General features: G+C 36.9%; 1 protein-coding gene across 4 annotated transcripts in view; it reads right to left on the bottom strand.

The window, feature by feature from the left end:
* CPNE4 (copine 4) overlaps positions 1 to 26,244 on the bottom strand; it is a 241,192-nt gene that overhangs the window by 190,274 nt on the left and 24,674 nt on the right. The window contains exon 1 of one of the 4 annotated variants that reach the window (XM_039336213.1): positions 23,846 to 23,932. The exons of the other annotated variants lie outside the window; for them this stretch is intronic. The gene's annotated coding sequence lies outside the window, so the exon portion shown is untranslated. Of the gene's footprint in view, positions 1 to 23,845; positions 23,933 to 26,244 lie in introns of those variants that run through there. 4 annotated transcript variants of the gene reach the window in all.

Below are 26,244 nucleotides of genomic sequence, written 5' to 3'. Positions count from 1 at the left end.
GAAGAAATGTATTTCAATAAATATCATCTGCTGGAGCAAACAGATACCTATTTCAGGACAATGGCCAGCTCCAATGAATGTTTTATTGTACTTTGATATGCCATCTTCTCATAGTGACTATGTTGTGTATTTGTTAAGAATGAAAATGTGAAGTAAAGCAAGATATTAATTATTTCTATATTTCTGAAAAATTAACTGTTGTATCTAATCAGGAATCATCCATTTTGGAATACATTAATGACTTCAATCTGCTTCAATTACAGGTAATCAGTGTTAACATTATGCTTCCTTGTTCACCAAACCGAAAGGCAGCACTCCATATTGCCACTAAAATTAATGATGCACTGGGCCATGAATCATTATATACAGATGTTATAATAAGACTTATTTCAATAAAAAAGTATCATCTCTTTGAAAGAAAGTAAGAAAAAAATGGAAGAATAAGATTTATAAAAAATAATAAAGGTACAATATAAACAAACAAAGATCCTCTGGTTTATAGAGCAATCTAAGACATTTTCATCTCAGTAGCAATTAAGCATCTCTGAGAAATTTTTCTTGCTTGTGGCTGCTGTGAACATATTTTTATTCATAAGCAATCTCTCAGAATCTTTGAAAATTTTACATATCCTAATTTGAATGCCGAAGGTCTTATTGAAATATCTAGTACTTTATTTTATAAACACTAAATTTATGACACTCTAAATTCTGTAAGTTGTGGAGACATCAGAAAAATAAGAAACATGCTACTTGATAACACATGCATGGAATCTATATAAAGGTTAATAGACGCAAATGATGTTACCTAGCTTGTAATTAAATCACTTGCAAGAAAACACCTGAAAGAAAACCACCAAGCTCAGAGAGCACGAAGGACACAGAGCTACAAATATTCTATCAGAAATTATGTTTATTATCTCATGTCTGAGCAAAAATATACATTGACAAAGGTAGATAGATAGATAGATAGATAGATAGATAGATAGATAGATAGATAGACAAATAGATAAATAGATAGATAGACAAACACATATATAGAATAAATGTACTGTATATATAAGTAGTTAAGTAGATAAGTACCCTAAGAGATACTTAAAGCCTTAAAGAAAAACAAGAAATTCCTAAGTCCTATTCCTATTCTTAGGCATTAAACTGTAGCCTGTGTCTTGTTGAAACTTCTGCTAAAAGCCCTGGAGCCTACTGCAATCTGTGAGTACAAAAAATAGTACTAATTTTGAGACATAAAACACACAAAAATGATTGTATAACCCAGTGATGGCAAACCTTTTAGAGACTGAGTGCCCAACCTGAAATCCAAAATCTACTTATGCATTGTCGGGTGCCGGGTGGGTGTCGCCAATTGGGTGGATGTGGCCCATTGGGTGGACATGGCTGCGGTGGTAACAGCAGATTGGATGGGACTAAAAAGTTCAATCAATCAATTCCAACTTTACAAGATCTTTTTTTTTCCCGCGAGAAGTTGAAATTGACAGATTGATTGAACCTTTTTTTTTTTTGCACACGGCAGCAGAGGCCTAAAGCGAAAAGGTTTTATAAAACCCAGATGAAGGCCTAGGACTGGGGCGATGGTGCGCGTGCCCACAGAGAGGGCTCTGAGTGCCACCACTGGCACCCGTGCCATAGGTTCGCCACCACTGGTGTAACCTAAAGTAGGCCAAAATAATATTTACAAAGATGTTCTGGGTTTGCATTTTCTGATATGATCCAGTCTTGTCAATTTGCATCACTACCCGGCTGCAATCCTTTCTCCCAAATATTAAGTACAGTTCTCAGTTATTAGAAAGTTGTCCACATTAGTATTAATGCGCTTTAAAATTATTTCCAGTTTTGTAGTTAAGGATTCTCACTAAAAAGTGAGAAACATTTTCTAACAGTTTAACAAATATCAGCTTTTTAATAACACCAGGTAGTTTGTCATCTACAATTCAGAGCAACTATATAAAGGAGAGCTAAAAAAAGTATTCTTTATAGGCTAGCTGTGATCAGTCTCTATGGTGATAACACTCCAGCTTATTAAAATTATCTCTGTTAATAAAAGAAAATATAAACTGTCAGCAATAAATGGAATACAATATTGTTGCTTATTATGAAAAAGGCAAGAGATGAACTACAGCCTTCCAAAGAAAAAGTCAATGCCACAAAAATAATTCATCCTATTGTACTATCTTTATGCAATGAAGTCACAACCAGGGATAATTATTTAAGATGACATCTCTGAAACAAAAAATACCTCTTTGCATCATGAGTACCATTAATACATTTGTTGAGACAACAACATAAGAAGAATTACCAATTGCTTAATTTTTAATACTAAGAAACCTTTTGCCATAGCTAATGTAACTGGACAACAGGATAGAAAGTCTTAGAACAAAGAGCAAATCCTATAAATAGAAATATCCTTATTGAAAGCACCAAGAGCTATCATATAATCAATTTTGAAATATTAACTTACAATGAGGAAACACAGTGAAAAGAAATGATGATACTGGATGTTTAACAGGAGAAACTATATGAATTTGGCTTAACTCAAAAGGAAAGAAAGCTGTTGGTGGTTGTATTTTCATGCTTAAGGGGAATTGTCTTATCTCTTTCAACTAAATTATTTGTATCTTCATTATAAATATAGCTGGTGGTGACATGACAATTTTTCCTCGAAACTGATAAAGAACTGGTTTATTCTTTTGTTTTGATGACTGAGATGAGGAGGATGCTCAAGTCAGGGAGAGGCAGGTTTTGGGGCTCAGGAAGCACTTTTGGATTTTCAGGGTATGTTGTGTGGATTCCTACAACAATGCTGGTTTCTGTCTCAGCTTAGCTTTTGAATAAGAAGATATATACAGATAGTCCTTGCTTAACGACTGGTTGCTTAGCGAACATTTGAAGAGATGATGGACAATCCTATTCCAGAGTTAGGACAGACTCATCACATTAATCTGATTGCATTTTGGTTGCTTGACTACCAAATGGCATGTGTAGCCACTTCCAACATCCCATGGATATGTGACCATCATTTCCATTGTTTTTTGCCAGTTTTTGACATTTCTGTCCAATTTCCAGCAAAAAAACAAAACAAAAAACGGCCATTGGACAAAATGGATTAGTTTTAATGACCATGGAGTTTGTTTAATGACCACCACAAAAAGGTCATAAAATTGGTTGGAATCATGTGGTGACCTCTTAATAACTACAACTTATGACCATAATTCCAGGTTCGATTCAGTCATAAGTCAAGCACTTACAAATTACTTACAAAAAGTTTGGGCTACTGAAATTGCTGCTTGAGAAATAATTCTATATTTCATTTTGTATAAAATAATTCCACCATTTTCCCATTCCCACAGAATATGGAGAGTACTAGAATTATCTAAAGTTGTAAGATATAGTAGATGATAAAATTACTACTTAATTAAAGCCCCCCCAGGAGGGGCATAGTTTCATTTACAAAGGATGTTAGCATGTGTTTAACATATTTGGCACAGTTTATCGGATTAAAATAACTTTCTGGGTGTCACAGCATGATCTTTTATAAACTAAGCACTATTTCAGGGATACTTAAACTAAAAGAATATAAACAAATATTGAATAATAATGTCAGAGAGGATGTGGTATGTATCACATTGGCTAGTTTTGCACAATAGATAAAATATGGGTCTGTATGTTGTGCCAGGCCAGCAATTATGGTTAAAGTGAGGAATATCTGCATAGAAGAGAGAAAAAGGAAAATTATTTATGCCATCTTTAATTCCTCGAACAAAAGAACAAAAGAAGATGAATGTGATAGACCAAGCAAAAAAATCAAGTAAGTACCGATGCATTTCAATGGCTTTAACTTTTTTGATGTGGTTGTTGAAAATTGATTACACAGCCTATTTGGGATTTATATAATATTTATTAAATTTTTATGCTGCCCATCCTCCTTACATGGTGACTCTGGGTGGCTAATAATTATAAAACAAATAAAAAAATTAAAAATTAAAAGTGCTCCATCTTAAATGAGTAAAAATAAGATTTTCCAATCAGCTAGTGCAAATGGTAGATCTATCTTATCTTTATAAATCATTATTTGGAAGAGATTGTTTTCATTATTTTACCATACCATATTGTACTGTGCTGTAGTATTCAAGCTAAAGTAGACAATAAAATATGGTTATATAAAAAAGTACACTGACATATATTGCCACTTTGCTAGCTTCATTCCTTCTCTCCCAAATACACAGAATTGAGCTATAAATGTTTTTTGCATAAGAAATTCTAACTATTAAGAGAATAGCATTTTGTATTCAATATTGTGCTCAGAAACAATTTATAATGATCATAAACCTACCATAAATGCCGGCGTACAAGGCGACCCGGAATATAAGACGACCCCCGTCTTTATAGCCGGGCCACATTCCTAGAATGTCGTCTTATACGCCGGAAACTACCAGTATTTCCGGCGTATAAGATGACTCGGCGTATAAGACGACCCCCGTCTTTGGCGCCGATTTCAGAGCTCGCGGAAGTCGCCTTATACGCCGGCATTTACGGGTATATCAAATAAAGCTGTAATTCACCATTTTAATTACCATGCTTACAACTGCAACAAAACAGGCTGAATAGTTTATTTAGTTCTGGTCATGTCATAGTTTTTATTGAAGGACCATTTGCAAATAAAAAGATAATTCAATCCAAAAAGTATATTATATTATTGCAGAAACTTGCTTTTTATTTGCAACAAAATGTTGCTCAGAGCTCAATACATTGGCAAGACTACAATTATACAAAACTTGTTGGTCAAAGTGCAGGATGCAAATATATACTCAGAATAATGTAGTTTCATGTAGCATTAAAATTCTATCTATTGGATATAGTATCAAAATCCTGCAAAATACACGAGGGCCTTCAAAAAAAGAATTGTAGTAGAAGAAACTACAAAGCATTAAAATACAATACTGTTATGGATTTTTAAAAATACCCTCTTTCAAAGTCTCCAAGGTATTGAGATTGTTATTTCTTTCCTTGCCTAATAAAAACTGTTTGTGTTCAAGATACCACACAGGCTTTTATTACTGCAAGCTAATGGGATTGGATCCCTTGGTAGAATTTTGGTGAATAAGAAACTGTAGACCTAAGGTGAATTCAAGTCAATTTCACAGCCTTCCAAGATTTAAAGAGGAACTCTTAATGAAACACAGTTGCCAGGAGTCAAAACTGAGTTGAAAGGACAGTTGCACTGTCATCACTGCCAAACAGCTGATCTGTGCATCAGGAGCAGTGGCCAGTTTCACACCCTTTGCTATCCCTTTGTCTTTGGCATCACTCCTTCTGTATTGCCTGTATCCAAGGCAACGCCCTCCCCCCAACCTTGGTATATCACTTCAGACTGCCTTTCTATTGGGAGTTCCAGGTGATGGCCGTAATACTGCTATTGTATCCCCCAACAAACAAGGAACTTGCTGGAATAAGAGATAGCAAATGGTACAAACTTTCCAGTGAATTTCCATGAATTGATGGTGAAACTTGAACCTGAGTTTCTCTGGTCCCCACTCCAATATTTTAACCACCACTTTGTTTAAAAAAACCAAAGAAAAGTCTGCAGCCCTATCTATGTGTACTACCAAACAGCACTAGCTATAATTTTGTTCTACTAATTATAATCTTTGTTCTGCTTGAAATGATTAGTGAAGAAAAGATCACCCCACCCTTATTTTAAAATAAGATGGAGGTAGGCTACTCATTAGCAAGCAACACCATTTCTTTAGGAAGAAGAACATATAGCTATCAGCAGCTATGCTGGGACTCTAAGAATTCTGAAAAAATGAACAGAACTGGATTTGAAAGATCTTTTCCTAAATTGAAAATTAATTATATACTTTTTGTTAGTTTCTCTACTTTTTAGCCAGAGAAAATGAACAAAAACAATGTAAAAAAACTTAAAAAATTGATTCAAAATATATTGTTTGATAGAGGATTTTAAAGACCAATATTAAATTGGAATTGGAGCTTTTCCTTTTTCGGTTAATGCAGTGGTTCTCAACCTGTGGGTCGGGACCCCATTTGGGTCAAACGACCATTTCATGGGGGTCGCCAAACAAGGCTGTCCGCCATTTTTTCCCCTTTTCTTTGGCCACGCCCCTGGCACCTGGTGATATATAAGTGGTTGGGGGTCACCACAACATGGGGAACTGTATTATGGGGTCGCGGCATTAGAAAGGTTGAGAACCACTGGGTTAATGGATAAACAGTTAGAAAAATCTGTCCTTACTGTACATGGAAAATTATTTCAATATATAATTACTGTGGCAATATTACTACATGCACAGAGCTGGAAAGATTCCAAACTATCCTCTAAGGAGGATTGGTTGTAAAGTTGACAGTTTTTGCTGAAATGACAAAACCAACTTCTTTGATTAGAGGAAAGACATTATATATATTTATTAGTGCCTGGAAGCTGCTTAAGAATGTTTGTATAAAAATGAGAAAAATGTGCCTGTTTTATGATTTTGATTATGTTTGTGATTATTAGACAGCATAGAACAGGGGTGTCAAACTCAATTTCATTGAGGGCCGCATCAGCATTGCAGTTGCCCTCAGGGGGGCAGGGGTGTGTGGCCAGGGTGGGTGCGGCCTACCGGGTGGATATGGCTAGCTATACATCGTTCACATCAAGGGTGCCTGTGGGGGCTCAGCCTCTTGGCGCTGTGAGAAGAGCGCCCCACTGCCTGCCGAAACCTCTCCCCCGGAGCCCATCAAGCCGGATATGTGAAGTAGGCCAGGGCCATTTGCTGGCCACTTCCAGGCAATGGTGCATTTCTTCATTCCTCACAAAGGATGACACCTCCCCAGCATGCACCTGGGGGGGCGACGCAGCAGGGGCTGGTTCCTCGCTGTTTCCAGACGGCCTTGTGGAGCTAAGACTGAATACATTTCAGCATAGATGGCCACCACAAAATTGTATATTGGCTCCTGGCTGGCCTGGGCCAGGGCCAAGGCAGTGGGGGCTATTCCCTCACTGTTTCCAGGATGGCTTCACAGGCCACATGAAACCACTTTGCGGGCCACATCTGGCCCCCGGGCCTTGTGTTTGACAGGTATGGCATAGAAGAAGAATACTATGATGTAAGTTTAGAGATAAAATATATTTATACTTATAACTTCTGTAAAGAGCATCAGAAGTCAATTCTTTATATCTTTTTTCTTTCTATTTTTCTTCAATAATTTTTATTTTTTGGACTTTTTGCTTTTTTCAATTTATTTCTTTTTCTTTTTTTCAGTTTGTGATACTTTTTATCTTCTTGTTTAAAATTTAAAACAAAATCTTGTTTTAAAAGTTTAAAATTTAAACTTTTAATGGAAGTTATATATATAAGAAAACAAAAAAGGATGGGGAAATGTGGACTACTTCCAGAAATTCAGCACAGGTTTCTCTACATCATTATTGATGCCCAGGGGGGTGCACTCAGTCACTTTATTTCAATTCATTATTTACCATAATGAAGGCTAAGTAAATAATTAAATTACAATACCCAGGTGATAATTTACTTTTATATAATACTGTTTAATAAGTTACTTTTACTTTTAAAGAAGGATATAATGGAAGTTTTGTTAAACATAGACATGAAAAACCCACAAAGAAAAGCCCTTGACATTCCTCTATTCTACTTATCTAAAACATAGGTGTTTTTTTTTTACTCTGTCTGTGTATAAGCAGCTTCTGGCTAACCCTGAGCCAAATCCATATACAGAGTCCAACAATGGCAGGAGCAACCAGATGAGAAGAAAAGCAACATCTTGCCAATTTTTAAAAGTATGCTTTCAGTTGCAGAACTTAAAAGTAATTGAACAACCTAAAGCCTGTCAAGCATTTTTTCCTTCACTTCAGCAGATGCATTACATGTCATCAAGAACAACCCACACTCTCAAAGAAAGAAGAAATGGACATTTGACGTTATCTGTCTTTTACAAACAGCTCAGGTCTATTGTTAACCATAAATTTAGCCTGTCAGTCACAGACAAAGGAAACAGAAATTCAGTGGCAGCCATGAGAATGATGTATGCCACATTCTTATTTCCAATGGCTAAAAAAAAAAGAAAATGTGCATTATTTAATTCTGATTACTCCATAAGAATTCTTCTAGTTTCAAACTATTCTAGGATTAAAATCTAGATATTTAAAGTTTTGGTTTTACAAATATGATTTTTAGAAAGTTGGGTAAAATCTTAATTAGCAATGCAATATATCAAAAATATAGATTAATCATGTTGGTAATTAAATTATTAAGTATAGTTATTATTAACAACAAAATAAAGGCTGGAAGGGTTTAATATTATATCAATAAATCTTTATAAGACATTAATTATTGGATCTCAGAAGCGAAAAAATAATTATACCACAGTCCAAATGTATTTAATGGAAGAATAGACAGTAATATCAATGCATAATCCACTTACAGATAAATCCACTTAAAAATCTGCTTCCCCAACATAAGCAGCAAATGTAAACAGAAAATCCATTTCTTTATCCAAATTTCAATCATTGGTGTTTCTGATACTATTTTTTTTTAATAGTGGAGAAATTACTTGATTCAATCCTACATTCACTTACATAACTATCTTAGAAATATTTTGTGTGTATTTTTCACATATGAAAAAATGATAAAGACAAAGAAAATCTTATGAGAATAATAGGTTGATAAATAAGTGCTGAATTTTGAAAATGTAGAAATGACAAAAATCCATATCTATGAATGAGACAACCATACTTGCACTTGATCACGTAGTGTTATCAGGTGGGGCCCCAGGAATGAAATAGTTCAGAAGCCAAGAGACCTCCTGAGCAGAAAGAATGGGGATGACAAGAGACAAACATCTCTCATCTCTTTAGTCAAGTGACCCAAAGTATCCATTTCCCTCTCCATTTCATAAGAGTAAATTCATATCTGCTAATTAGGGTAGATTTGCCTCATCCTCTAGTTAAATATTGAGTTGGACATGCATAGAGAACTCATGCCTTTCGCTCTCACAAACCCACTGAGATTTGGTCAAAGGTTTTTCCTCTTTTAGGAAAATCATATCATGGACACAAATCAATATGACCAGCAGATGGAGCAAAGAGTTTGTTGTATCCCTTTACTGCCATCCAGTGAAAATCAGGATTTTTGTAGTCAACTATGGTACAATTATTCTCTCTCCTTTCAGAAGATATTGCGAAGACCAGCAACAATTAGCCATTGCCTTCAAGGGTTGAATTTGCAGTGCAAATTGTTGCTGCTGAGGCTGTTTATTTTACTCTATTTAGTTATTTAGTTATCTAGTTATTTAAGCATACATTGATATATACCTGTGTTTCCCTGAAAATAAGATCAGGTCTTTCTTTTCTTCTCTCTCTCTCTCTCTCTCTCTCTCTCTCTCTCTTTCTTATTGCATCCAAAAGAGGCATCAGGTCTTTTTTTTGGGGGGGTGCCTTTTATACTCACCTCCAGCACTGACAGCCCTGCCCAGCCAGCTCACGTCTTCTGGGGCCGAAGGATCAGCTTCATTCTGCAGCTCATTCTGGCCTGCATTTTGCAATCAGGTCTTTCTGGAAGGCTTATGCAGCCAAGTACTGAGCTATGGACTGAATCCAGAGCTCGATTCTTAACTGCAGAGGTCTTGCAGCACTGGAAAAGCCTGTGACTGAGAAATGCAGCCCTGGCTGCAGAAGATGCCGCATAAGAAGTGGGCTGGCGAGGATAGGGCTGGCTACAAGGTGAGTGGGTGCAGGGCCCGTGGGGCAGCTTCATATCCCCACCCCCACCCAACTTTATTTTTAGAAGTGTACCTCACCCCCAAACTAGTGCTTATTTGGGGATAGGGCTTATATTAGGCCTATCCCCCCAAATCTAGCTAGGACTTATTTTAGGGGTAGCCTTATTTTTGGTGAAAAGGACTCCATGGGGAAATTCTTTTCCATCTGTTTTCCATATTATCTCAGAATCCGCTACTTGAAATGTCCACGTCAGCAAGGTTAATAATAGAGTCAGTCCTGATGTCATAGACTTCATCATTTTCCTCTCCATTTTCCCTTAGGGAAAGTTCTTGAACATTCATCTATCATGACAAACTAGAGCACAAGTCTCTAGAAAACAATGCAAGATATATCCAATATTTGTCACAATCTTTCCCTATAGGACAGTGGTTCTCAACCTGTGGGTCGGGACCCCATTTGGGGTCGAACGACCATTTCACGGGGGTCGCCAAACAAGGCTGTCTGCCATTTCCCCCCCTTTTCTTTGGCCATGCCCCTGGCACCCGGTGATGTATAAGTGGTTGGGGGACTGTATTATGGGGTCGCGGCATTTGAAAGGTTGAGAACCACTGCTATAGGACATACAACCAGCAGAACTGATATTCCAATTTATTGCACCTAGAGTAGAAGTTTCTGAATTTAGCTACCAGCAAAAGACATACACTGGACTAGAATTGATTCTGTCATTAATTTGATACCCCAATGATTGAAAGACAGTGAACAAAGCTAAGCCTTCTTTTATTCTGATATTGTATCAACAATACATTCCTATTAAAACTGCTGCGACCAAATAAAGCTTATATGGACTTAAAAAGCGGTATTCACAAAGCCAAGGTCATTTTGTTTATTTCTGTTTTTACTCTATGAACTATGATTTAGGAAACAATAGCCAACATAACTGACTGTTTTTCTCAAGTGCTAAAATATATTGCCTAAGACCTTTATTGTCTCTATAACAACCCCACAGCAACTGAAAAAATTTCAGAAATGCAGTGTTTTTTTCTAAAAAAAAAAAAAAAAGGTGCCGGAACTCACACATGTCATACAACCTGCCTTGCCTACCCTACAAGGCTCCATCCCAAAAAAGTTCCGGAACTCTGTTCTGGGCGTTCTATGAGAAAAAAAGCACTGCAGAAATGTAACAATCCCAAAAAAGGGGGAGGGTAGTGTTGTGTCCTGAGCCTGCAAAAGCAGGCTCAGGACGTTGCATTGGTCCCGGGCATTCCAAAAGCTGCCCGGGACCAGACTGAATGGCGCCGGCCTTGTGCGCATGTGCAAGGCGCAAAAACACCCTGCTATTTGTTTTGTCTTTGTCCGGGTCTCTGATTGCATAAAGAGGTCTGCGTGCCTGTTGCTGTTCTGTTCGAGTATTGAGTAAGAGGAATAAAGAGCTGTTGAACTTCGCCATGTTTATTCATCATTCGCAAGCGAACAGAGTATTTAAGAGGTAGGATCCTTCATTAATTGAAGGATGACATCCCACTCCCACCTCATGCACACTTTGTTTTAATAATTTCTGAAAGTGAAAATCTCAGAATTCAGATAGTAAGAGAAGATTTCCTTTTGAATATGCACTCCCACAATTTTCAAATGCAGGGCATTTAGTTTGCATGAAGGGTTATAATTCAACATCCCTACCTACTCCTAATATGGTGGCTACAACTACACAGTTGATTCTTTTTCTCTTTCTTTTCTTTTTTTCTTTTCTTACATGCATGCCTGTTTCAATTATCTATCTTGCTTTAATGGAGGCTTTTCAACATGGTGCCTTATATATGATTGCCATGCAGGGATCAGAATCACCATACCATAGTTTAATCAGAACATTGTCCTGATTATGAATTAGATGCCTGTCCTGTTTAAAGGGGCAGTTTATTTTCACAGTGACCATCCAACTATAAAAGCAGATCCACTAATCACCCAGCAGAGAGATTTAAATTATAAAGCACTATAATGTCAGTACTTATAAGGAGCACCCCCTTACAAGGAAATGAAACCAGTCTGATCCATCCTTTCCAAGCACTCTTCTAATGATTTTTGAGACCCATGAGGTAATACAGAGAGATATTGCAAGATTATCCATTTGTATTCGTGACAGCGATTTTTTTCATAAGCAAATGGCAGGAACTGCATTTTTGCAGTCAACTTGCAATCAGATGGGAGTTGCAGGATTATAGCGGACTTGTAGCTTCTAATGTTGCCTCCAATAGACTATTAGTTTGACCAAAGCTCACCTTTTAATCATTCTGAATTTAATATATTTTTGACTGCTTTTAATGATTTTTTGAAATCACTGAATGAGATTTAAAAAAAACGTTTAGCTGCAATTAAAAATTTGTTAAAGAATTGTAACCAAAAAAATGGGGGGGGAGGGGATTTGTAGCAAAGATTATTAATGTTGGCTTTAGAAAGTGTTAAATGGGTTAATGGCTCACTGATTCGATTTAAGACTTTGGAAGTTAATTGAAAAGATCCTTTCTCACGAGAAAATGTCTATGTTTATATTTCAATAACTGATGACTTTGAGAATTGGACACTAGAAGGTACAGGATAGCTTTAAAATAAATTTTTGATCAGATCAAGAACTTTTAAAGGTATTTTACCTTTACAGAATAGTCAGAAATGTTACTGAAGAGGAACAGGCTCCATTGAATAAATTTAAATTAAGCTGCAGGAAGATTAAAAACGATAGTTTATAAAAAAGAGAGAAATGACAGATTTACAAATAAACTTGATAATGATTCAATAATTTAAAAACATATACAAATTATAAATCAGAATTCAATTTTTTTTAAAAAATGGATTTACAAAAAAGATTTACTGAAGTTGTCGCACAAGAATTACAAAAGGAGTTTGACAAAAACACTGACAACGTTGAGAGAAAAGGCAGTGAGAAAGCAGCTGTTAGAACATTCTTTGAGGAATCTAAAGATCATTGGAAGAAAGAAGAAAGAATATAAAATCAGTTTATTTGATCAGGGTTAAAATAATGGGTTACTATTTCTGGTAATGTTTTCTTTAACTTGGGCTGCATAATGGTATTTTAAAGATTTTGTTTATTTGAGGAGAGGAAATGGGGAAGATATTTTAAAATGGAAATGGGGATATAAATATACCAGAGGTAGGTAACCGTGGCTCTTTTATGACTCCCACAGCTGGCTCAGGAATTCTGGGAGTTGAAGTCCACGAGTCATAAAAGAGCCACGGTTGGCTACCCCTGAAATATACAAAACCAAGGCAGAGAGGGCAGGGATAAATAAAGAGCAAATTAGAAAAGGAAGGATAGTGAAGAATTTTTAGGCAGAGAGCAGAAAGCTAAAAGCAAATTCCTTCTGGAGGAGAAAGCAGCCGTTCCCTTCGTTAAAATAGCCTTATTCCAACACTAACTTTTAACTTCAATATAAACTGCATTTTTTTTTCTTTTAAAACCCAAGGACATACCATCACATACTTATCTAAACCAAATACCAAGGCAGAAAAAAAAGCACAAACAGGCAGAAAAAAGGACAGGAAAAATAGGCATAATTACCCAGAACAGAGAAGCTAGAAAAAAAGTTAACAGCAAAGCACACCCACCAACCAAAAAGAGGGATTTTCAAACAACATACTCATGGAACAGATGAGTGGTACTATTGTGGTATGCAATACATGTTCCATGTATGTGCTCATGCCCAAAGAACACCCAAACTACACATGCATTAGATGTAAATTATGTGAACTGCTACAGGAAAAGATAAGGAACCTAGACGCAATTCTAGCCAAACCCCATCTACAAAGAAAGCTCTACCCAAACAGAACCAATTAACGAACAAATAAGTCCCAGAGAATTTGACCCTATGGATAAACCCTTGGAGGAAGACAAATGGAGGTATGTCACATAAAGAAGGAAACACAATAGTCAAAGAAAGAAGCAGCATACAACTAACAAACCTCTTCTGCCCAATCCAACCCAACCAGAAGCAGCTTCACTAAAACTGAGCAATCGATTTCTCCCCCTAGAGGGAAACACGCAGACCCACAACCTTCCCCTCAAAAAACCACATGCAGATACCTAGCAAGAAAACAACTTCAAATATCCCTTAAAAAGTCATTTCAAGCATCCCTAAAAAAGTCACATCAACAAACACACCAGAGATAAACAGAAAAGCACCCCAGACTGAAAAAACACTTGCCTTCTCCTCAAAAATAAGGCAAGTGTTTTATCCTCAAAGGAACGGAATCATCCATCTGCAGACCAGTCATACAGACCAGGGAGGAATGTTGTCTCTCTGGAGCAAAAATCAAAGATGTGGCTGAGAACCTAACCAAAATAATTAGGCCTACAGATTACTACCCCTTCCTCCTCCTCCACATTGGGATGAATGACACAACAAAGAGCCTGAGTACAATAGTGAGTGACTACAAACAACTAGGCAATAAAGTTAAGAAGCTATGAGCACATGTAGTGTTCTCATTAGTACTCCCAATGAAAGGCCAACCATTGAGGGGAAAAAGAATTCTAGAAATAAACTACTGGCTAAAGGGTTGGTGTCGCCAAGAAAACTTGGTTTCCTGGATCATGGACTGCATTTTTTTTGCAAAGTACTCTTGGCAAGGGATGGGCTGCACCTCATGAAAACAGGGGAAAATGTACTTGGAAAAAGACTGGCCCAACTCATCAGGAGGGCTTTAAACTAAAATTGAGGGGGAAGGGTAACCAATCTTCAGAATTTCTAGAACCCAAAACCAATCATAAATCCCAAGAAAACAAATCAAACAATGAGGTGGGCAGAGATGAAAAAAAAGAAAAACTCCAACAACATTCAGGAGATGCAGGAAACGTACCCACACACAGGCACAAAAGCCTTAAATGCTTATTTACAAATGCTTAAAGCTTGGGGAACAAACAGGGCAAACTAGAAGCAATAGTACCAAGGGAGGGTATGATATAGTTGGTATTACATAAACCTGGTGAATGGAATGGACTGATGGATGGATACAAAAAGAGGAGGGGGAGTTGCACTAAAAGGTGGAGGAGGGAACTAAATGTAAACCCATAGTAGACTCAATTCTAACTAATAGTGAAGAAGTGATAGAGGGAGTTGAAGTTGCTGGAACCTTGGGCGAAAGTGATCATGTCATACTGGAATTTAATATAACACAAACACTAGCAACAGAAAACAATCCAACCAATGTCTTGAACTTCAAAAGAGCTGACTTTAACAAACTCAGAGAGAACCTAGGAAATATCCCATGGATGAAAATCCTAAAGCGGAAAACAACTCAAGAAGTGTGGGAAATTCAAAAATGCGATCATAAAAGTCCAGACCAGCACAACATCAGTGAGAAAGAAAAACAAGAAATTCAAGAAGAAACCAGCATGGCTGCACAAAGATCTCTCTGACAAACTGAAAGACAAAAAAGACAAATACAAAAAATGGAAAGACTAAGGCTGATTGTCAGCAGACAGCCAGAATATATAAAGATGAAGTTAGGAAAGTAAAAGCTCAGAATGAACAAAGACTTGCAACAGAAATCATGGATCATAAAAAAAGTTTCTTCCAACATATTAACAACAAGAAAAAAATCAAGGAAACTGTAGGTCCACTAAAGAGAGAAGATGGCAAGGAAATAACAGGCAACAGGGAGAAAGCAGGGCTGCTTAACTCATACTTTACATCAGTCTTCACACAAAAAGAAACCATAGCCCAACATTCCCAAAAAAAAAAAAAAAACACTGCAAAAGACAAATTAGAAACAAAAATTAAAATAAGCAAGAAAATGGTAAGAGAACACCTATCCAACCTTGACGAATATAAACCATTGGGGCTTGAGAGGTTACATCCCAGAGTTCTGAAGGAGCTGGCAGATGTTATCTCAGAACCACTGCACCACATTTTTCAAAAATCCTGGAGCACAGGGGATTGGAAAAGGGCTGATGTGGTTCCCATTTCAAGAAAGGAAAAAAAACGGCCCAGGAAACTACAGACCAATCCGTTTAACATCAATACCTGGGGAAATCCTAGAAAAGATCAAAAAACAAAATCAAAAAACAGATCTGTGAACAACTAGAAGCAAACAAAGTTATAACTAGTAGCCAGCACAGGTTTGTTAAAAACAAATTTTGCCAAACTAATCTTATTTCATTCTTCAACAAAGTGATTAACTAATAGACCAGCGAAATACTGCGGACATAGTATACTTAGACTTCAGGAAAGCATTTGATAAAGTACACCACTATCTACTCCTTGGTAAGCAAAAAAAAGGTGGAATAGACATCACCACCAGTTGGATCTGTAGCTGGTTGGCAAACTGAACTCAACGAGTAGTTCTCAATAGCACGACATCCACATGGAGAGAAGTAAGCAGTGGGATACCACAAGGTTCCATCCTAGGCCCGGTATTCTTCAATATCTTCATCAATGACTTAGATGAGGGAATTGAACAGGAACTCATCAAATTTGCAGATGATACTAAACTGGCAGGAATAGCCAACATCACAGAAGACCAACTAAGGATCCAAAAAGATCTTAACAAACTTGAACAATGGGCCCTATCCAACAAAATGAGTTTCAATGTGGAGAAAAGCAAAGTTTTACACCTAGGCAGGAAAAATCAAAGGTACAAGTACAGATTGGGCAAGACCTGGCTTAAAAACAGTAACTGTGAGAGGGACCTTGGAGTCCTAGTGGACAATCACTTAACCATGAGCCAGCAGTGTGCAGCAGCAGGCAAAAAAGCTAATACAATCCTGGGTTATATAAACAGAGGCATAGAATCAAGATCATGCGAGGTATTAATACCGCTTTATAAAACTCTAGTAAGACCACACCTGGAATACTGCAGCCAATTTTGGTCACCATATCACAAAAAAGATGTTGAGAGTTTGGTTCTCCTCAGAACTGCATCTTAAGTCCGCTGCTGTTCACCCTGTTGACCCATGACTGTTGTTCTAGGTTTGCCACCAAACATATTGTGAAGTTCGCAGATGATACAATAGTAGTGTGCCTTATTCAGGATGACAAGGTAGAAGCTTAACGCAAGGAGGTTGAGGGGTTGGTAAACTGGTGTAAGGAAAACAGCCTATTTTTAAATACCGGAAAAACCAAAGAGATCATAGTTGATTTCAGAAAAGGCAGGCACAACCATACTTCTCTGTACATAAATGATTCACCCGTGAAGATGGTTACCAGCATCAAATTCCTTGGTGTGCAGCTAACGAGTAGGCTGGCTTGGTTGCACAACAGTGAGAAACTGGTGAAGTGGGCACAGCAGCGCCTGCATTTTCTGCATGAGAAAAGCACATCTTCCTTCCCCTGTCCTGCCCACTTTCTACAGGGGGACAATCGAGAGCATCCTGTCATACAGCATTACAGTCTGGTTCGGAAGCATCACTGCTTCCGACAGGAAGGCGGTGCAGAGAGTGGTGAGAATGGCCAAAAAGATCATTGGCTGTTCCCTGCCTCCCATCCAGGACATAGCACAGAAGTGTTACTTGAGCAGGGTCCGTAAGATTATCTGGGACACTACACATCCTCTTCATGACCTGTTTTCCTTGTTACCTTCTGGGAGGAGGCTTCGTGGTATCCGTAGCAGAACATCCAGATTCAGCCATAGTTTCATTCCATACAGCATTAACCTTGTGAACTCTCAAGCTTCCTCCTTCCTTTATATATTCAAGATGGACAGTATTTAATATTTATTTGCTATGTATATACAGGAGTGTGGGTCTATACATATGTTGTACATAGTATGTTTTAGGTGTGTGTCATGTATATGTTTCACTTGAGAGCGGGCAACTAAATTTCATTTTTGATGTGTGCTGTTATGCCCACAGTAAAAAAAATGACAATAAAGGTTATCTTATCTTATCTTATCTTATCTCATCTTATTTAGTTTGGAAAAAATTCAGAGAAGAGCAATTAAGATGATCAAAGGCCTGGAGACTAAAACATACGAAGAACGGCTGCAGGACTAGAGTTTGGCTAGTTTAAAGAAAAGAAGAAATAGGGGAGACATGATAGCAATATTCCAGTATTTGAAAGACTGCCACAAAGAAAAGGGGGTCATGTTATTCACAAAAGAAACAATAGCTGGAAACTGATCAAAAGAAAGAAGCAACCTGGAATTATGGAGAAACTTCCTGACAGTAAGGACAATTAACTAGTAGAATAGCTTGCTCCCAGAAATCGTGGGTGCTCCATCACTGGAGATTTTTAAAATAGGCTAGACCAGGGGTGTCAAACTCAATTTCATTGATGGCTGCATCAGCATTGCGGAGGGCCAGGTGGGTGTGGTCAGGGTGGGTGCGGCCTACTGGGTGGGCATGGATGGAGTGGGTGTGACCTACTGAGTGGGCGTGGCCAGCTCTACATCATTCACGTCAAGGGTGCCTGTGGGGGCCTGGGCAGGAGTGGGACAGATATGAGGGTCTCTGGCAGAAGGGGGTGGGACCAGGGCAAGTGCCAAGGCATGGTCCACTGGAGGAGCCTCACTGTTCCTCTCAGGCCATGTGGGCTGGGGGCTGGATGGTGGTGCAGCTTGCCGGGAGTCCTGGACAGCAGAGGTCAAATATATTTGCTGGCCACTTCCAGGTGATGGTGCATTTCTTCATTCCTCACAAAGGATGATACCTCCCCAGCATGCACCCAGGGGGTGGGGCCGACATGGCAGCGGCTGCTTCCTCGTTGTTTCCAGATGGCCTTGTGGAGCTAAGACTGAATGCATTTCAGCATAGATGGTTACCACAAAATTGTACATTAGCTCCTGCCCGGCCTGGGCCAGGGCCAAGGCAGAGGGGGCGTTCCCTCACTGTTTCCAGGATGGCTTCGCAGGCCACATGAAATCACTTCGCGGGCCACATCTGGTTCCCCTGGCCTTGTGTTTGACATATCTGGGCTAGACAGTCACTTGTCTGAGATGGGATAGATTCTCCTGCTTGAGCAGGGGGCTGAACTAGAAGATCTCCAAGATCCCTTCCAGTTTTATTCTATTCTATATAAAGGGAAGGATTGAAATTGGGTTTTATAGTAATGGTCATGCTGTTATTTCTGAAAATCAGTAATAAACTGTTGGTGATTAATATGGGAGATGAGGTTTTAATATGGATTATAGAGAATAAAATGAGGTATGGGATGAAGAGTTGTTTGAGAGTATTTTTTCCTTTCCTTTTTTCTTTTTCTGAATTTTTATTCTTTTTTATTTTCAGTTTTTAAAAAAATATATAGTATGTGTGATTGTTTTAATTTTATCCATATCAGTGGTTCTCAACCTGTGGGTCGGGACCCCATTTGGGGTCGAATGACCATTTCATGGGGGTCACCAAACAAGGCTGCCCGCCATTTTTTCTCCTTTTCTTTGGCTATGCCCCTGGCACCCGGTGATATATAAATGGTTGGGGGTCACCACAACATGGGGAACTGTATTATGGGGTCACGGCATTAGAAAGATTGAGAACTACTGATCTATATAATATAATCTTCAATGAAATTATTACTATGGCTTAAAAATTCAACAAGAAAATCAAACCAAATCAACAAAGAAATAAAAGATAGGCATTGAAGTGTAATGTATCTCGATGGCATCAGATGAGAAAGATTATTGTAATAGAATGAAGGATCACGTGAACAAAAAGGACAGCTGGATGATTCTCAGATCACACCTATCACAGTTTTCTAATGCAATCTGGCAGCTTTATCACCAATGCTCCATTCCATCTGCACACTTACTATATCCATAGCGAAGCCTTGAAATCATTTCAGTATTTGCCATTTGTATCCTATGCAGGAATGAGAAAGGACATTTTATTTATAGCTCCTTTTGAGCTATAATGCTGTTGTTAAACAGAAAGCAGGAATATTCTGGAAGAAACGTAGCATCAGGCAAGAGCTCCTTTAAATCATGATAACTTCTAAATATTCAGAAATCTGTTTAGATTCTGTGTATGACAAGTTTCACACATACATGATACTTACAACCATAAAAGGGATCAGAGGCAACCCCGCAGTCAGCAATTCAACAATGACAGATTTCAGGGATACTGGGACAAATGCCTTTTGGGAGATATATATTAATAGGGCCATCTTAGCTGTTCTGCTCAGGCTTGTATACAGAAGACGTTTTAATTAGCAACACAGCAAGTGGCAGCTGATCAGCTAGCAAGCAATAAAATATCAGGGGTTACCTATGTGATTCATCAACTGAGGGGCATGAAGTAAGCTATTACTTCCATATACTAAACACACTTTCATCCAGAAATGATATCGCAGAATGTTTATTCTGATTGGTACAAAATAAGACTCTCTCTCTCTCCCTCCCTCCCTCCCTCCCTCCCTTCTCTCATCAGTGAAGAAGTGCAACTGGGACACTCTGTTGATTATGTATTATTTTAGCAGTACATTAACATAACTTCTGACACAGAGGACAGAAGGGACATTCATTTCAGGTTAAACAAGCCAAGAGAATTGATGCTGCAACCATAATATAGCTAAAAGGAAAAACCATTTCCACAAGACCAGCTGGATTGATCAAACCATTTTTGTGTGCTATTTCTTTATGGTGATGGATATCACAGCATCATATATACTGTAGTTATAATAAACCTATGGAGTTTGATTTTATATCTTGTTCTAGTGAATATAGGTAATCTTCAACTTACGACTAGTCACTTAGTGACTATTCAAAATTATGGCAGAAGCCCCTCCTCCAAAGGTACTTGTGACTTGATTCCCAAGTTCCAATGGCTAGGGTCTCCCCTATAGTCACATGACTGCATTTTGGGCCCTCAACAATTGGCCTGCATTTATGTCCATTTGCAGTCACATGACTGTGATTGATGGTATTTTTTGCCAACAATTGGCATTTACTTACAGTTTCCATAAAAAATGCTTCATTGTAAACAATGGGTTCACTTAATGGGTATGCAAAAGTAGGTCATTAAATCAGGTTAGTCACACTGTGCGATCATCATGATATAAAGCTGTAATCGGCAGGTTCCCTTACAGTTATAGGTCGAGGACAAGCTGTAAACAAACTGTCAGCAGTTCTGAGATTTAAGGAAATTTCATTTGCAGAACTCTATTAGCATTCATAGACAAATTATAATTATCTAAATTTAAGTTTAGATCTTGCATAGCTTACTTTATCATAAACCAATAATACACATTTAATATTTCACAAAAGAGTGCTAAATTTATATACAGTTTTGAAACAATTCCAACATTTCTGAAAAAAACTTGAGAAAGGTAAGAGACAAAGAATTGGCAGTTATAGTACCACGGTTTTTTTTTTTCTATGCCTGATTCTTGCAAGTGCATAAAGCATAGTATTTTTTGTGAAAAAGACATTGGAAGCAATATAGCAAGATGTTTAAATTGTTGGATTAGCAGTGAGACCCAGGTTCGTGTTCCCACTCGGACATATAGGTCAGGGATGATTCTGAGTCAGTCACTTTCTCTTTGCTTAAGTTACTTGAAAGGATTGATTTTGTGGGGTTAAAATATGGGGATACCTCTCTCCAATAAGAGTTACTTTAACTCTCACAGAAAAGAAAGGGTAAAAATATGGAAATGAATAAAACATTTGCAGGTAGATATTATGTATAAGCAGAAAAAATGAATAGGGGCCTATATATAAAACAAAATTTGATTTCCTCTTTCATTGCACTCATCAGTAAAATTATATCAGCACTGATCTCTCCAAATGGGTTTTTGATCCAAAGCAAGATCAAATGTTTGATAAGTATTCCTCCATACAATTTACCATTTTCTGGAGCTAGATCCAATCCCAAAGTGGGGGATAATATTATTAATAACAAAAAGAAAGGAGAATGATCTAAATAAGAGTGGTCAAATATGTTTGGAAATACTCAGAGGTTTCACCTCTCAAAATATTTTTGGGCTTCAGTAATCAGAGCAGTTTATTTTAGAATTGCATTAAACACACACACAAGCTAAAAATAAGATAAATTGGCAGTAGAACAGATTTCTGAGAGAAGTTAGACAAGCTTAACCTGGAAAAATTGAGAAGAGACTTAAGAATGGCTTCTGGACAGTTTAATTTCTGCCTGGATAAAAACTGAATGAGATACCAATATCTGAATTATGATTCAGTCTCAAACTAAAGCTTTATACTAGAGACAACAGAGTAAACAGAGTTGCAATGTTTGCACCTCAGTTCTATACCTACCAGCTCTTGAAATAAGACAGATTTAAGCAAGTACTTATATGATCTTTCTTCAACAGAGTGCCATCCAGATATGTTGCACTTCAATTCCCACACGTCCATAGCCAAATTGCCATTTATCAATTGGCTCCAAAATCAAGCAGGTAAAAACTAACTGCATTTTTATCTAAAACTTGAAGGTCCAAGGATACAGCAATGTTTGTCTATAGCAGTGTTTCTTAACCTTAGAAACGTGAAGATGGATGGATTAGTTCACAGCTAGCTGGGGAATTATGGAAATTGGTAACCATCTTCAAGTTACCAAGATTAAGAAAAGCTGATTAGTATACCACTGATCATTTTAGCCAGGAATATCCCAAAAGCACCTGGAGAACTGTCTAAAAGTGATGCTAAGACAGAGTCTAAAGAAATCTGAAAAGTTCATATGGTATCCAGACTCAATTGTCCACTTCAGATCATGGAACTGAACTTTTTATTTAAAAAATCCCTCAACCAGAGCAAGCATGATCAAGAGCTCACCTATATTTACTTAGATACCCTCTTATATATATATTGCCATATTTAAACATCATTTTGATTGGTAGGTGATTTATATTTTAAAAACTTCTAGATGAGATTCTGGACAAAATAACTTTGGAGATCATTTCCAACAGAAACCGTGAAGTAATAAATCTATTCATTCAAGAGTTTGGGATGATGTGAGATTCAGATTTTGATGTCCTATATAACTATAGCTTCACAGCAAATGTAGACTGTTCGATGTCTCCTAATATTATTCCAGCCAAACGACAACAATATATTATACACTTGGCTTTTGTAATAGACTATTTGAGACAAGGAATACAAGCAGTAGTTTACTGACAAAGGCTAACCCGTTCATCTCAGGTTTTCAGCTGGAAATGCTTGCAAAATTGGATCTTGAAAGCCTCAGGGAAGCCGCTCTTTCACCACTGATATCAAGGATTAAATTTTGGCTGCTAGACCATGATCAAACTTGGAAAAAGGTTTTTAGCTATGTAATGTCCACCTCTGTCTTCCACGCACATTGGAATTCCAACTAAAAAAATCTCCCCATAGGAGATTCACTGATTTAGCTCACTTGTCAAGTTATGGAGAAAAGCCTAAAGCATTTTTTTCTTGCACATCTTTTTATACTATCAAGGTGTTTATTTATTCTTTTATATTTTAAAATATGTTAAAGTTTCAATAAGCTGCTATTATTACGCTTGCCTAAAAATATTTTCCAGGGAAAAAATATCAGAGGCAAAAACAATTCTACAGTTCTGAAAGGGAGAGAAAAAACATTCATATTGTACAAGTTCCAAAAGACTAAAAAAAAAAATTCTCATAACCTTTCTAAGCATCCCTCTATATTGAACCTTCTTCTTCAGCATTTCACAATCAATACTTCAAGCTCTATTTCATATTATAGAGATCCTGTCTGACTAAAAAAAATGAACTAGATTAATAAGAACTTGAAATATCAAGTGGAATCCTTTATTAACATTTATTTTTTAAAAAGGAAAGAAATTCTAACACATTTATTATTTTTATTTATTAAATTTGTTTGCTGCCCATCTCGCCATGAGGCAACTCTGGACAGTTTACAACATTAAAAGCAATAAAACCATATACTGCATATTTTTTTCTCTTTGCACCTAGAGAGAAAAACATCTGCCACTAACTCTCAACCTTCCAAGTGGGAGGCGAGTGTTTTCATCACTAGGCCACCACACTGCTCATGCGCACGTACACACACAGGCAAATACACACAGAAATGCTTAGCTCCATACAGTTGCCCTGACTCTACCCCAAATTAAGGGATTATAAAAAGAAAAAATAATGTGTGTATGTGAGTACATATATATACACATATATTCATATATATATATTTACCAGCCTTCATGGTGAGAAAGTCCATTGTACATAAATATGTCATATCCATGGAAATTCTTGTTGGGCTTAAGGGATGCAATTATTAAGAATAAATCACTGCAGATAAGATGTAGACAATATCATCTGAAAGCAAAATTGCCTTGTTTCTCAGGCAATCAAGAAATTGATTGTGTATTCTTGAAAACATAGTTGCAGAATGCAGTAGAAGCTGCAGGGGGAAGTAAGAGAGGAAATCTCTCACATGACTGACAGTTAGCTTTAACAAGATGCCGCGCTTCAGGTACAGTGACCCATGAACAAACATAGAACAAAAAATAAAGGACAGATTATGTGGATTTATTGCCATGCTGAAGCCATGGGAATTAAGCACGGGCACTGCCAAATATTCCTGGCTTATGTTTGATGACAGCAGCTGCTCCCCAGCTTCAGAATGCTCTGTTAAAGCAAATCAGACCAGTGCTTTCTCCCTTATCTTTCCATTCCTGTGTAAAACTCTTTTTTAAAATAATCATCCAGTCCTTCCAGTAGGCCATCATTAATTTTCATGGCATGGGTGCCATTTGTGGCTTAATGTATTTTTCTAAATGTGATTTTGAACACATATTCATTATTTTTATTGAGCAGAAAGATAAAATGTACATTCAGCCAATGAAAATAAAATCCTCCCATGTTCACTGTCACTTGATTTTCCATTCTCACCCTTTAATCCTGCCAATGCTTCCACTTTATGAAGAAAGATGATGTTGGGTCAGCTATAGAACAGCATTCAAAGAAAAAATCATATGTACATGATATTTTAAAATCTAGTCAACTAAAACCTTTGTTGTACCTGTCTAAAAGCAATCAGGAATGAGATGTCTCTTAAGTATTTATTACAGTTCTTGAACATCAAACTAGGAAACACTTTATCTTTAAAAGATACTTACTGTATTTCTGAAGTAGAACCAAAGTACTTGATCCAGAATAGGGATAATGTTTTTTAATATTTTGTTCTGTAGAATAGTTTACTTGTTATATGATTATTAGTTATAAATAACATCAAAGTCAAGCACACATGTCAGCAGCTAAGTCTTTTCTCAGGCAGTTTTATTGTTAGTTCACATTTTACACAGCATTACAGTATGCTTTTATTTTTTTATTAAATAACTTTTTAATTTACCTTAAAAACCCTATTATAGGATAACTTTAAAAATATAACAGGACAGAGCAAACTGTTGATGTGATTCAAAATGACAATTTGAATTGAAATAATTAAATAACCTGATTTGATAAAGCAATAGTCAACTTTGATATGTGCATAAAAAGCTTTTAAATCCTATCTTATGTAAAGCATCAAATTAATTTCAGTACTTAAGATCACCCTGGAAATTTGCTTCAGAAAGACCTGCTGATTCGGAAATTCAACTGAATTTTATTCAAATCAAATCTCAAGCCTGGAATTTTGCACAGATTAAAAATATAGAAACAAATAAAATAAAATAAGAAAAACACATCTTAAGAGTTCAAAGGAACTCTTTCTTACTACAAAAGAATAATAATCATAACTTTAGGCAATTAACTTATCTTAATCTAAAATATTTTTGTCCCAGCCCCATCTCAGTTATTTGATTGCAGCTGAAAAGTCAAAGCAGTATTTGGTCCAAAAATATTTGCACCTCTGTCTTATATTAGCGAAGAAAGATATTATTAGCAAAGATTATATTACTCCTGCCAAATGAAATTTGTTATAATCTTCAAATATTGTTGTCTATTTTTGTATAAGTTTTCAATATAAATAATTATTAAAATGTATTTGTTAACTACTATGTGTATTTTCTACTTAATGTGGTAGAATTCACAGTTTATGAATTCACTAAATGTCATCAAATAAAATTTTCCATCACTCCAACAATCATAGCCAATAGAGAAAAATAGTGGAAGTCAGTTCAACAATACTATCTGGAAGCATACTCTTTTTTATTCCTCTGTGGGACTATGTTTTTTAAAAAATGCTATTGTAGTACTGCAATGTTAAATAAATTGTTTTTTTAATTATAAAATAGACTTCCCTATGTATGTGAGTCATCTGGGGAAAGCTTTTTGCCCTGAAAGATAATTTTAAAAAAGTTATTTTTTCCCATTCAATGCCCCGCAATTCTGAACAACTAGAATCTTGAATTAAACAGCCATCTTCTAATAGAATTGATTAATGAGGAAATTATCATTAATTTCCCTTTTCCCTTTCTGTCCATGGGAGAAACTAAACTATCCTAATTCCTTGCTATTTCCAACAGAAGATGGCTGAAGAGATTAATTGACTAGACCTTGTGATATTATGAAAGCATTCCATTCTCTGTTATCCTGAAGAGTTTTTCAAATAATAAAAAGGTGAGGATATGAACAGCATCATAAATATATCA

This window comes from Crotalus tigris, unplaced genomic scaffold, assembly GCF_016545835.1.
Source record: "Crotalus tigris isolate CLP2741 ecotype Arizona unplaced genomic scaffold, ASM1654583v1 scf7180000017666.27876245, whole genome shotgun sequence".
Lineage (NCBI taxonomy): Eukaryota > Metazoa > Chordata > Lepidosauria > Squamata > Viperidae > Crotalus > Crotalus tigris.
Note: the sequence above shows the minus strand (reverse complement) of the source record. Positions and strands in the feature narration are given on the sequence as shown.